Raw genomic sequence first — 12,647 nt, forward strand, 5'->3', positions numbered from 1 at the left:
GGCCACTTGACGGGGGCCTAAGCGCCCTGTCCCCGGTGCCAGCAGCATTCCGGGGCCGCCACCTCGGTGAATGAATGAACAACGTGTGGCCTCCGCCGCCGCGGGGCTGCCGGAGCCGTAATTGCTTTTTGGGAGCCGCAATTACCGGGCAATGTTGCGGAACGTGTCAGGGCCTGCGGGGCCGGAGCGCGCTCCCGCCGGGATCCGAGCCCGGCCCAGCCCTGGTGGCAGCTGGTGACACCCCTGGGGACACCGGGACCCGAGCCTGGCCCAGCCCTGGTGACACCCTTGGGGACACCGGGACCCGAGCCTGGCCCAGCCCTGGTGACAGCTGGTGGCACCCCTGGGGACACCGGGACCCGAGCCTGGCCCGGCCCTGGTGACAGCCCTGAGGGCACCAAGGGCACCGGGACCTGGCCCAGCCCTGGTAGCAGCCCTGAGGGCACTGAGGGCACCGGGATCTGAGCCTGGCCCAGCCCTGGTGACACCCCCAAGGGCACCGAGGGCATCGGGACCTGGCCCAGCCCTGGTTGCAGCCCCGAGGGCACTGAGGGCACCGGGACCCGAGCCTGGCCCAGCCCTGGTGACAGCCCTGAGGGCAACAAGGGCACCAGGATCCAAGCCCAGCCCAGCCCTGGTGGCAGCTGGTGACAGCCCCGGGGGCACCGAGGGCACCAAGGGCACCGAGGGCACCGAGGGCACCGAGGGCACCGGGATCTGAGCCCGGCCCAGCCCTGGTGGCAGCCCCAAGGACACTGAGGGCACCAGGACCCGAGCCTGGCCCAGCCCTGGTGACAGCCCTGGTGGCACCGGGACCCGAGCCTGGCCCAGCCCTGGTGGCACCCCCGAGGGCACCGAGGGCACGGTTGAGCCGTGGGTGCTGCTCGGTGGCACCGCCCTGCTCTGAGCTGGGCTCCCTGAGCATCCCAATCCTCTCCTGACCCCACTCCCGGTGGGCTTTGCCCCCAGTAAGAGAAAGGAAAGGATTTGGGAGAGGATGGGGACTGTGATCCTGAGCATCCCAATCCTCTCCTGACCCCACTCCCGGTGGGCTTTGCCCCATAAGAGGGCAGGATCATGGTCCCCATCTCCTCCCAGATCCCTTTCCACATCTTCAGGCCATCAAAGCCCACAAGGAGAAGATTGGGATGCTCAGGATGAGAATCCCCATTTCCTCCCAGCTCCCTTCCCTCTTCTTCCGGGGGGAAAATCCACCTGGAGTGAGGTCGGGAGAGGATTGGGATGCTCAGGGTCACCATCCCCATCCCCTCCCAAACCCTGGAGGCGCTGCCTGGCTCCGGGAAGGTTTTTCCTGCTGGTTTTGGGGTGGTTTGGGAGAAATGTGCTCAGCTCGGTGTGGGGCTGTCCCTGCTCTGGAGGGGGCTGTGGATCCTCCTGGTGGCAGCCAGGGATCACCCCTGGGGTTTGGGGTCCCACCTCCCTCCAGGGCTTTGGATTTTTGGGATAATCCAGTGGGAATCTCCTCAAGATTCCCAGAGAATCCAGCCCAGCCGGGTAGAGGGAGAGTGACAGATCCTGCTGGGAACATTTTTTTTCGGGGGAAAAAACCCCCCCAAAATTCTTAATATTTTTAATATTTTCAATTTTTTTAAATTTTAAATTAAAATACTGAAATAAATAATAAAATTAAAATTATAAAATAATATAATATTTTTATTATTTTCATTATTTTTATATGTTCATATTTTAAATATTTTTATATTTTTAATATTTTTATTTTTAATTAAAATATCGAAATAAATAATAAAATTAAAATAATAAAATATTTGTTCATTTTAACATTTTAATATTTATATACTTTCAATATTTCTACAATTTTTATTTTTAATATTTTAATATTTTAATATGTGAATATTTTAATAGTTTTATTTTTAATTAAAATATCGAAATAAATAACAAAACTAAAATAATAAAAATATTTTAATAATTTTTTAAAAAAATATTTTCCAATATTTTTATTCCTGATCATCCCAGCTCCATTCCTCTCCCGTGGCAGGACACTCACTATGGATTAGCAGAACTTCCCTATTGGAAGCAGCACCCCCTGCCCTGCAGGATGGTGACACTTGGGGACCTGGGACAACCTGGGGACACCTCCCCATCCTCTGGAGAGGCAGCAGGAGCCTAGGGAAGCAGCAGGAGGGCATTTTTGGGATGGAGCTGTGTCCCTGCAGGAGCCAGGGGCTCTGGGGAGCAGCTCCAACCTGTGCCGGGGCCCTGGAACACCTCATTTACCGGGATATTTCTTCTGCTGGAACGGGAGGAAGCAGCTGCTATCTGTACAAACAAAATTAGGCCAAAGGAGGAAAGTAATTTTGTCAAAGAAATGAGGAGATGCATGGGGGAGATGGAGAGGAGACAGATGAATAAACACAATCTACATAGGAACTGATAAAAATTCAATTTCTGCTCACACACGTCCCGGTCTCACTCACACCCTTCCTCTCCTCCTCTCCTCGCGCTCCCCGGCGTTGTCTGCATCCATCTGGGATGTGGGAGGCAAACACAATGATCCTCTTCTGTCTTCAGCATGCTGGAAAATTTTTTCCTTTAATTATGGTGCTTGAATTCCCATCCAGCTCCAGCTTTCTGTCCCGCGCTCTGCCCTGCTGAGCTGGGCCAGCCTGGGAGAGGGGATGGCCCCGGCATGGGGGGGTCCTGGGGGGGTGACCCCGTTCCCACTGGGATCCCAGTACGGGGATCTGGGATTTGGGATTGGGGATGGGAGAGGTGGAAGGAATTGGTGATTCCTGGGAGTTATCCCAGCTCTCCCTGCGGATTCCTGCTGGAGCTGTGGGAGCACAAAGGGCTCTCCTGGATGGGTTTTTAGGGCATTTTGATGTGGTTTATACAAAAAACATCACCTCCAAAATCTTCATGGGCTCACTTGTGCCCCATGGTTAATCTGGAAGCCGGGATGGTGCGCTCAGAGAAGGAAAGATGTTCAGAGGGAAGGACAAACTTGGGGAGTGGGGACTCTGCTCCAATCCCTTCCTGGAGGGTTTGAGAGGCTCCAAATAGAGCTGGGAGAGGAGACAGAGGGTGTGAGGCACCCACATCCCTCCCTGCACACCCAGGTCCCTCCTGCACACCCACATTTCCCCTGCACACCAGAGCATCCTCAGGGGTGCAGGACCTGCATTTTCCCCATTGATCCCTGCTCAGGGGACACCCAGGAGTTCAGACACTGCTCCAATCCCTTCCTGGGGGATTTGGGAGGCTCCAGGGAGAGCTGGGAGAGGAGACAGAGGGTGTGGGGCACTCACATCCTTCCCTGCACACTCACATTTCCTTTGCACGCCGGAGCATCCTCAGGCATGCAGGACCTGCATCGTCCCCAAGGATTCCTGCTCAGGGGACACCCGGGAGCTCAGACTCTGCTCCAATCCCTTCCTGGAGGGTTTGAGAGGCTCCAAATAGAGCTGGGAGAGGAGACAGAGGGTGTGAGGCACCCACATCCCTCCCTGCACACCCAGGTCCCTCCTGCACACCCCATTTCCCTGCACGCCCCCGTTTCCCTGCACACCCCCATGCGCGGGGGCTGAGCTGAGCTGCAGCCCCGTTTCCCTAGGAAACCAAGCAGAGCCCAAAATCCCGCAGGGAAGCGCTGGAGGGGCTCCAGGAGGAGGCTGGGAGAGCTCAGCCCCACTGTCCCAGCGCTGCTGCGGGGACACCGTGACCGTGACCGTGACCGTGACAGTGACAGTGACAGTGACAGTGACAGTGTGGTGGCACTCGGGGACGTGCTGGTGGCAGGCTGGGGGGGTTGGAAAGGGGCATTTGGTGCTGTCCCCACCCGTGATGACCCAGAGGATGCCCTCCTGAGGCACAAGGATTTTGGGGGCTGTCCCTGCCACCCCGAGCCTGGGTTGCTGTTGCCACGGGGGGAATTTTGCTGGGAATGGCCCTGGGTGAGGGGGAGCAAGGAGCGCCTTGTTCTGGGATTGATCCCTGGGGACCAGAGAGGGAAGAGCCTCTCCCGAGGGTGGCAGGGTCACACCTTCACCCTCTGCTGTGCCTCCTCCTCCTCCTCTCCTCCTCCTCCTCCTCCCCGGGCCATTCACACCCTGCCAAGCGAAGCTGCATTTACCGGGGCTGCACGCTCCGAAAGTTGCTCCTCTCCCCTGCAGGCAATTAAAGGGAAGCTATTTCTCCTCAATCAGGCGTATTTGAATATGGAAATGATTTTTAATTACTCAGAGTCAATATCATTTTATCACCCAAATGTGTTTGAACGAGGTTCGCCCGTATTTGCAGGGTGTCTAATAAGCGGAATGCAAATTCCCCCTCGCTCCTCAGGTTCTCTGTGTCCCGCTGAGCCACACGGAGGTGCTGCCCTTTGGAAATTCATTCCCAGGCTCCTGACGGGACAGGGAATCCCGGTTAACCCCTGCCCCGGTGGGAAAATCCAAGGGAAGGGACACGGGGACATCAAATCGCGGCCATCGCCCCGAACATGCCCGGGGTCAGCTCCATGCGGAGCCGGTGACAGCTCGGCAGCCTCAGATCCCCGGCTATTGTCTGCTGATTAATTTGCTAATTATGTTCTGCTTTAATCCGAGGGCCTGGCGGCGGTGTGGAAATGTCAGGCACTTGTTTATGCCCCGGGTTGCTGGCGGCGTGACAAAGGCAGCGTCCCGCAGGTGGCACCGCGCCTCACCTGGCTCTGAGCTCTGCCTCCACCACCTCCCACCGCCCTGGCGCTGCCCCTCTGCCTCAGTTTCCCCCACAGGAGCTGGGAATACCTGGATCCACCCCTCTGCCCGCTCCGGGGTGGGGAGTGCTGGCACCACAGCCTCAGTGCCAGCTGTCACCAGCGCTGTCACCAGTGCTGGGCATGTCCCCACTGCCGTGGCTTTGTGCAGGATTGGCACTGCTCAAAGCTGGCCCTGAATGTCCCTCTGGAGCCATGGGGACATTTTAGACATTAGATTTGGGGCTATTTTAGATCCACACCCAGAGAGGATCGGGCCTGGCTGCTGTCCCTGTGCCTCTGTGGGGCTGTCACCAGTGCTGTCCCTGTCCCCACTGCCGTGGCTTTGTGCAGGATTGGCACTGCTCAGAGCTGGCCCTGAATGTCCCCTCTGGAGCCACGGGGGTTTTGGGCTATTCCAGATCCACACCCAGAGGGGATCGGGCCTGGCTGCTGTCCCTGTGCCTCTGTGGGGCTGTCACAGGGGGTGCAAAGGTGACCAGGGCAGCTTCCCTTGGCTCCCAGTGTCCCCATTTAGGTCTTATCCAGCTCCAGCCCTCTGGGGAGGTGCCACCTCCTCGCTAACAAGGTGACAAAGGACGCGGCTCAGCGCTTTCCCAACATCCAACCTCTGGGTTTTCCTGCTGTGCAAAACCCATCAGGTGTCGGGGTTGAGCTCCTTCCTGCCAGGCTGAGCAGCCGCTGCAGCCGGGCTTTCTGCAGCCCTCATGTTTATTAATCGCCATGAATATTTATGCAAAGTTCCTCCAGCTTCTGGAGCGGCTGCTCGAATGCAGGCGTGATCTGCCGGGCTGGGCAGTGAGATGGCTCCGCTGCAAAAGGGGCTGAGGGTGCCTTTGCTCCATGCCAGGCTGCTCTGGACCAGGGAGGATCTCCCAGGAAGCAGCTGAAGGTGAAAACCCCACGGTTGTCCCACTGGTGTTGTGCTCATCTCTCAGTCCTACAGGCCCAGCAGGGAGATCAGCTCCTTATCTGGCAGAAATTCCTCCAATTTTCCCCCAAATCTCTCCCCAGCATGCCCAGCCTGGCACCTCGGGTCCTTCCTGGTGCCCTGCCCTGTGGCACAGCATCACCTGGCACAGATGGGCAAGGACCAGCCCTGATCCATCCCTGACTGCAAAAAGAGCCTGGGAACACCAGGATGGGGGTGCTGAGCTGAAATCCATCTCCCTGAGCACAGCAACACATCCAGAGGCCCGGGAGCCACTTGGGAAGGGCTTCTGGCCGTGCCCACAGTCTGGAACAACCACAAAGTGAAATTTATTCCATGGCTTGTCCTTCCTCTTGCTTCTCATCACCTCGCTCGTATTTCCTGGGCTTTTCTCCCTGGCCACCAGCGGGAGAAAGCTCCACGTGAAGGTCCCTGGGCAGGGCAGGTCCTTCCATCGCGGTGAGAGCTCCCATCAGAGCAGATTAAATTATCCTGCAACCCCAAACTCCCCTGTTTACGGCTGGTTTTGTTTTCCCGCTGGAGCAATTCGCCGCCGCGTTTACGGGAAGCGATTCCGACAAGCGGCTGTCGTTACCGGCTGCTCTCGGGGGCCGCGTCCCCTCCCGCTTCGCCCCTTCTTCCACCCGAGGTGTTCCCGATGAACCTTTCCGAAAAGCCACAGCTCAGGGGGGACAATCCCTGGGGATGGAGCCCAGCGGGGGCGGGATGAGCATCCCCACCCCCGCGGCCAGGAGCTCTCAACTCTTCCCCGAATCCTCACGGGGGCACAGAGCAGCTGCCACCTCGGTGACTCTCCCTGGCCCTGATTTCTGTGCCAAATGAAGGGGAAACGAGAGCTCTGTGCTGGAAGCAGCAGCGCCGGGTGCCTGGGGAGCCCCTGCCCTGCTCGGCTGTCCCGGTGTGCCCGGTCCCCGCGGCGCTGGAGGCCGCTAATGACAGCGGTGGCACCGGGGACCTCGTGTCAGCCTGGCAGGGTTGTTATGGCCCTAATGGACGGCTCTGATTCCCAGCGAGCCAGAAAGCCCCGGTGTCACCACCTCCGCGCGCTGCTCTAATTACACCCTGCGAGGAGCTCTGCTCAGCCCAGCCCCCCAGCCCCAACCCCAACCCTTCGCACATCCCAGCAGCTCACGGCGGTGAGGAGGAGGAGGATGAAGGCTCGGAGCCTTCACACGCTGGAGGGGGGGGGGGTCTCCATTGCTTTTCCAAGCTGTGCCTGCGGGGCTGGGGGGGTGAGCACGCCCCTGGTTGGGGATTTGGTGGCAGCGGCGGCGCCGGGGGAGGTTTGCAGGGATGCAGCAGCAGCACGAGCAGCTCTGGAGAGCAGCACCCAGTTGTCCTGGTAACAGTGGGTGCCTCCCGCTCCCACAGCTCAGCCCCCCCAGAGCCGGAGCCCCCCAGCTCCTCTTTGCCCTCCCGGGGCAGAGGGGACTGGGCAGGGAGGGGGCACAGAGAGCAGGCACGGCTCCCGGGCTGGGCGGGCAGCAGCAGGGCATGGTGGCCCTGTGGGACAGGGTGACACGAGCCAGGGTGTGCCACAGCTTTGGGGAAGTCCCCATGGGCATCGCATCCATCCTGCGCCACAACCTGTGTGGCATCCACTGTTGCATCCAGTATTGCATCCTGCATCCCGCACTGCATCTCATGTTGCATTCTGCAGTGCATTCCACATTGCATCCTGCATCCCACAGCAATCCCACACTGCATCCTGCATCCCACATTGCATCCTGCATCCCACAGCAATCCCACACTGCATCCTGCATCCCACAGCAATCCCACATTGCATCCTGCATCCCACATTGCATCCCACACTGCATCCTGCATCCCACAGCAATCCCACACTGCATCCTGCATCCCACATTGCATCCTGCATCCCACATTGCATCCTGCATCCCACATCCTGCATCCCACACCAATCCCACACCAATCCCACATTGCATCCTGCATCCCACACCAATCCCACACCATTCCCACACCATTCCCATGCCATGTCCTGCGCTCCTTGCAGGGCAGTGGCAGCCGGTGCAGGAGGTCCCTTTGGAAGTCCCCAGTGCCCTCAGCCGTGCTGGGCTGCTTGGCTGAGGGAGCAAACGCCTCGTGGGAAGCTGGGAATGGCCCGGGGAGCCGTGGGTTTGGGGTTGTTCATCCACAGAGCTGTGCTGAGCTGTATTTACAGAGCCAGGCTCGGGAATATCCTCCAGCTCCAGCGGAGCTAATGCTGCTTTTCTCCTCGGGATAAAGACCAGCCTGAAAAGCTGGTTTGCTTCCTGCCAGCCTTGACCTGCAGGGCACCAGTGCCTGCCTGGGGATGCTGGGTCAGGCACTCAGGGACTGCAGGGAAGCTCTGGGAATAGGGAATGCCAGGAAGGGAAAGAGCTGAGCTCTGGGGTGGATGAGATCCTGCACTTGCAGCAGCACCGAGCTGGATCAGAGCCGGTGCTGAGCCACAGATCCCCAGGGTGCTGCACAGTTGTCCTAGAGCTGCCTGCTGCACTTTCTACCCATGGTGTCCAGCCCGGATAGAGGGGACAGGGGACAGCTGTGAGCTGAGACAGCTGAGAGCAGCCCTGGCAGCAGCAGCAGCACTGGGCAGGATGTGTCCGGCAGAGGTGGACAGGCAGCAGAGGGAATGTGCTGCATTTCCAGCTGCGCTGCTCCCGCAGCCTGGCAGCCAGGCCCTGCCGCATCCTGCTGAGCTCCTGCTGCATGCCCGGGGCTCAGGGGCCCTGACACCCCATCCCCTGCCAGCCAGAGCTCCTGGAGAGCTGCAGTGGAGCCTCTGTGCCTCAGTCGCCCCACGGACCACCAAGATCCTCAAGTTTATCCTGCCTGTGCTTCCCCTCTGGGTGTGAAACCGCAGCTCTGCAGCCCCCCGAGGTCCTGGGGGCCCGGCAGGCTCTGTGTCACCCCCACATGTGCCACATCTGTGGTTGTGGCAGCCCCATTTCTCAGCATCCCTGCGCCCCACACTCCCCTGCAGAACTCCCCGAGGCCTGCACACGTGTGGGGACACACACAGGACACACACGGGACACACACACACAGCTCCACGTGCTTTGCACACGCGTGTGCAAACCCTCACCACCACGGCAGATCCCACCCAGCACTCACACCCCTCCAGCCATGCACACACAGTCACAACCCCCCCGTGCCCGTGCACACCCACTCCACGTGTGTGACACGGCTGGGGGGGGTGAGGTTGGGGACACCCCCCGTGTGCGTGTGCACCGCTCCCCCCCGCCCCCCCAGAGCTGCAGCAGCAGCACCAGAACGCGGGGGTCTCCTCCCCTTGCACACACACGGCGGGGGCGGCGGAGAGGGGACAGTGAGGGGGGGTCCCCGCCGTGCCTGGTACTGTCACACTTGGTGCCCGGTGCTGTCACACACCCGGTGCCCGGTGCTGTCACACTCGGTGCCCGGTACTGTCACACACCCGGTGCCCGGTACTGTCACACCCCGTGCCCGGTACTGTCACACACCCGGTGCCCGGTGCTGTCACACCCGGTGCCCGGTGCTGTCACACACCGTGCCCGGTGCTGTCACACACCCGGTGCCCGGTACTGTCACACACCCGGTGCCCGGTACTGTCACACCCGGTGCCCGGTGCTGTCACACACCGTGCCCGGTGCTGTCACACACCCGGTGCCCGGTACTGTCACACCCTGTGCCCGGTGCTGTCACACCCGGTGCCCGGTACTGTCACACACCCGGTGCCCGATACTGTCACACCCGGTGCCCGGTACTGTCACACACCTGGTGCCCGGTACTGTCACACACCCGGTGCCCGGTGCTGTCACACACCCGGTGCCCGGTACTGTCACACACCCGGTGCCCGGTGCTGTCACACACCCGGTGCCCGGTACTGTCACACACCCGGTGCCCGGTACTGTCACACAGCCGGTGCCCGGTACTGTCACACACCCGGTGCCCGGTACTGTCACACACCCGGTGCCCGGTGCTGTCACACACCCGGTGCCCGGTACTGTCACACCCGGTGCCCGGTACTGTCACACCCGGTGCCCGGTGCTGTCACACCCGGTGCCCGGTACTGTCACACACCCGGTGCCCGGTACTGTCACACCCGGTGCCCGGTACTGTCACACACCGCCCCGCGCCCGGCGCATGCAGCAAGTGCCCGAGCGGCGCGCGCCGCCGCCGCCCCCGCGCCCCCCGCTCCCCCAGCCCCCCCCTCTCCCTTCCCCTCCCCACCGCATCCGCCGCCGCCGCCGCCGCCACCGGGGCCCGGCGCGCTGCGCGCCCGCTCCCGGCCCCGCTCCCGGCCCCGCGCCCGCTCCCGGCCCCGCGCGCTGCCGCCGCCGCCGCCGCCGCGCTCCCCCGGGCGCGCCCGGGCACCGGCAGCCACCGCCGCCACCGCCGCCGCCGCCGCCGCTCGGGGATGGCCAGCCCGCTGCTCGCCGCGCCGCGCCGGGGCTACACGCGCTGCTAACGGAGCGCAGGTAAGGGCGGCCACAACCCGATATCTCCCCCCTCCCCGGTGAACCGGCACCCCCCCGTTATCGGTGAACCCCCCCCCCCTCCCCTCCACCTCTTCCCCGGTGCGGCGGCTCCGCTCCCCCCCCGGCGCGGCGCAGCGGGGGCGGCAGCTCGCCGGCGATGCGGGCTGCGGCGGCCGGTGCTGCCGCTTGGCAGAGCCCCGGTTCCACCGGGGGGATCCCCCCCCGGCTCTCACCCCAACCGCGGCCAACTTTGCTGCCCCGGCGGCGGCGGCGGCGGCGGGGCTGCGGGAACGGGAGTTGCGGCCGCGCCGCGACACCGCGGGTGCCCCGTGCCCGGTGCTCGGCGCGGGCAGCGGCATCCCCGAGTCGGCCCCGGCCCTGCCGGGAAGTTGCGCGGGGCTGCGGCGGCGCGGAGGGCTCGGCACCGGGGCTGGCCGAGAGCCGCGGCGTGCCCGGAGCTGCCGCTCCTTCCCTCGGGGCGCCGCTCCCCCGCTCTCCCGGCGCTGCGATCTCCTCCTCCCGCTCTGCCGGTCCCCCCTCCCCGGTGGTTCCCGCTTCTTCCCCCCTCTGCCGCTTCTCCCCTCGGCTCCGCCGGTTCCCCGGGGACCCCCGTGCCCCCCTCCAGGCTCCGTTTCCTCCCGCGGGGTGCCGGTTCCTCCCGTTAGAACAGTGCCCGGCTCCCACAGCCCCACGGCGGAGGGGCTGCGCGCGTGTCCGCGGGCACACGTGTGTTCCCGGGCACATGTGTGGCACCGCGGTGCGTGCTACACAGCAAGCAAGGCCACGGGTGGGTGCAGGGCTCCCTGCTGGCATCCCCGCTGTGGGCACACGCGTGGATTGTGCCAGCCTGGCCAGCGTGGGTGCTCGGGGGGGTTTGGTCACCCCGCGTTGTCGCCCCTCGGGCAGGCCCCGGGGGCTGCGTGGGCGAAGCCCCGGCCGTGGGTGGGTGGGGGGGTTGTGGGTGGGTTCTCAGCCCTCCCCTGCGTGCCGAGGCTTTGTTCGGTGCCAGCGCGGGGCGGCTGCCGTGCCACGGCACCCGGGGCCCGTGGGCGTGCGGGAGGGCACACGTGGGCACCCGGCGTGTGCCACCGCGGGCACGTGCGGCACGCAGGTGGCAGCCGGGGCTCGGGGGGAGCCGGGGGAGACCTGCGAGCCCTGCGAGCGGTGGCACGGAGCGGTGCCAGGTGCGCCTCCCGCGTGTGCCCGCGCCGGTCACTTGTTGAGGACGGGGGAGGTTTTTGCGCAGCCGGCGCGGGGGGGACTGGCGGCAGCGCGGCGTGTGAACAACCCTTCCCTTTTCTAGGTCATGTCACTGCTGGCTGTGCCGGCTGCCGCCTGGCAGCCGGGGCCGCCGGTGACGCGGGGAGGTGGCCCCGGGGCGGCCGGGCTGTGGCGGGGCGCCCGGCCGGGGGTTCGGTGCGGGGCGCACGTGGAGCCGGTGGCACGGGGCTGGCTCTGAGCTGCGCCGCTGGGACTGTTCCCAGGGCTTGGGGACAGCTCTGTCCCTCCTTTGAAGGCCGTGGCTGAGCTGAGGGGGGTCGTGGGGAGGCACCCGGCTCCGTGGGCTCACACGGGGAGGAGCGGGGTGGCGCAGCTGTTGTCACTGTCACCGTCACTGTCACCTGGCTGCTCTCCAGCCGCCCTCGGCAGGGAGGGTCTGCTCCCCGCTCCCAGCAGGGCTCCTTGGTGATGGCACGGTGGTGGCAGTGGATGTGGAGCTGGCCGTGTGGCAGTGCCAGCCCTGCTGTGCCAGAGCACGGAGCCTGGCAGCAGCTCCTCTCCCAGGCCTGCCCAGTTGCCTGTCAGGCCTTGTCACCGGCCCCAGCTTTGATCCAAGGAGCCAGGATCCTACAAATTTGGGCTGTGCTGGAGAGAAAACGGACGCGGAGCGGGCACAGCGGGATCTCACTCTCCAGCTGGGAGCCGCGTGGCACAGGGGCTCCAGAGCTGGCTGGGACACGCTGCCAGCTCTTCCCAGCTCCTTCTGGTTCTTCTCCACACCTCCAAGGACCTTTGGCAGTGGAATTTTCTCCCTGGAGTCGCTCCCTGCCATGCTGGAGATGGCACTGGGGGAGAGCTCTGCCCTGGCACCGAGCTCACCGCTGTGGGATGAGATGGGATTTCCACCAGCCAGGGTGCCCCCATTGCTGCCACATCCCCACATCCCATGGGGATCTTCAGATGGGATGGGAGCTGCAGGATGGATTCCCCATTTCCTGGAGGAAGATGATGCTCCAGCCTTGCTCCAGCCCTGCGCTGCTGTGATGCCTCCACGCTTCTCCATGGGAATTTGGACTGAGGCCCTGCAAACTCATTTCCTACCACGGGCCCGTCCTCTAATGGGGACGGGGCTGGCTCAGGGCCACCTGGCTCGGTTGCCAAATGTCAGAAGCTCTACAGCTCCTCGCTGCTCACGAGGGCCATCGTGTCCCCCCTGTGCTGCTCCTGTCTGTTCCTTCTTGATGTCCTCCAAGAGCAGGATGGAGCCAGGCCCCTTCTCTCC

General features: G+C 63.0%; 1 protein-coding gene and 1 long non-coding RNA gene across 8 annotated transcripts in view; one reads left to right on the top strand and one right to left on the bottom strand.

The window, feature by feature from the left end:
- Positions 1–1,923: 1,923 nt before the first annotated feature.
- On the bottom strand, positions 1,924–10,377 carry LOC143695592 (uncharacterized). 3 transcript variants are annotated; one of them, XR_013184972.1, is made up of 3 exons: positions 10,234–10,377; positions 3,308–3,443; positions 1,924–3,044 (listed from the first exon to the last, which is right to left on the bottom strand). It is a non-coding gene; the product is annotated as an uncharacterized LOC143695592 (long non-coding RNA). The 3 variants fall into 3 exon arrangements; XR_013184973.1 differs by lacking the exon at positions 10,234–10,377 and having other exon boundaries at positions 1,924–2,145; positions 2,226–3,044; positions 3,308–9,182; XR_013184971.1 differs by lacking the exon at positions 10,234–10,377 and having other exon boundaries at positions 3,308–9,182.
- Positions 9,930–12,647, top strand: part of ADGRB2 (adhesion G protein-coupled receptor B2) — a 36,076-nt gene continuing 33,358 nt past the window's right edge. For 4 of the 5 annotated variants that reach the window (XM_077189427.1, XM_077189426.1, XM_077189429.1 and 1 more), the window contains exon 1: positions 10,012–10,144. The gene's annotated coding sequence lies outside the window, so the exon portion shown is untranslated. Of the gene's footprint in view, positions 10,145–12,647 lie in introns of all 5 variants that reach the window. The other variant, XM_077189428.1, reaches the window with a different exon arrangement.

The sequence above is a fragment of the Agelaius phoeniceus genome, chromosome 22 (assembly GCF_051311805.1).
Source record: "Agelaius phoeniceus isolate bAgePho1 chromosome 22, bAgePho1.hap1, whole genome shotgun sequence".
NCBI classification, from domain to species: domain Eukaryota; kingdom Metazoa; phylum Chordata; class Aves; order Passeriformes; family Icteridae; genus Agelaius; species Agelaius phoeniceus.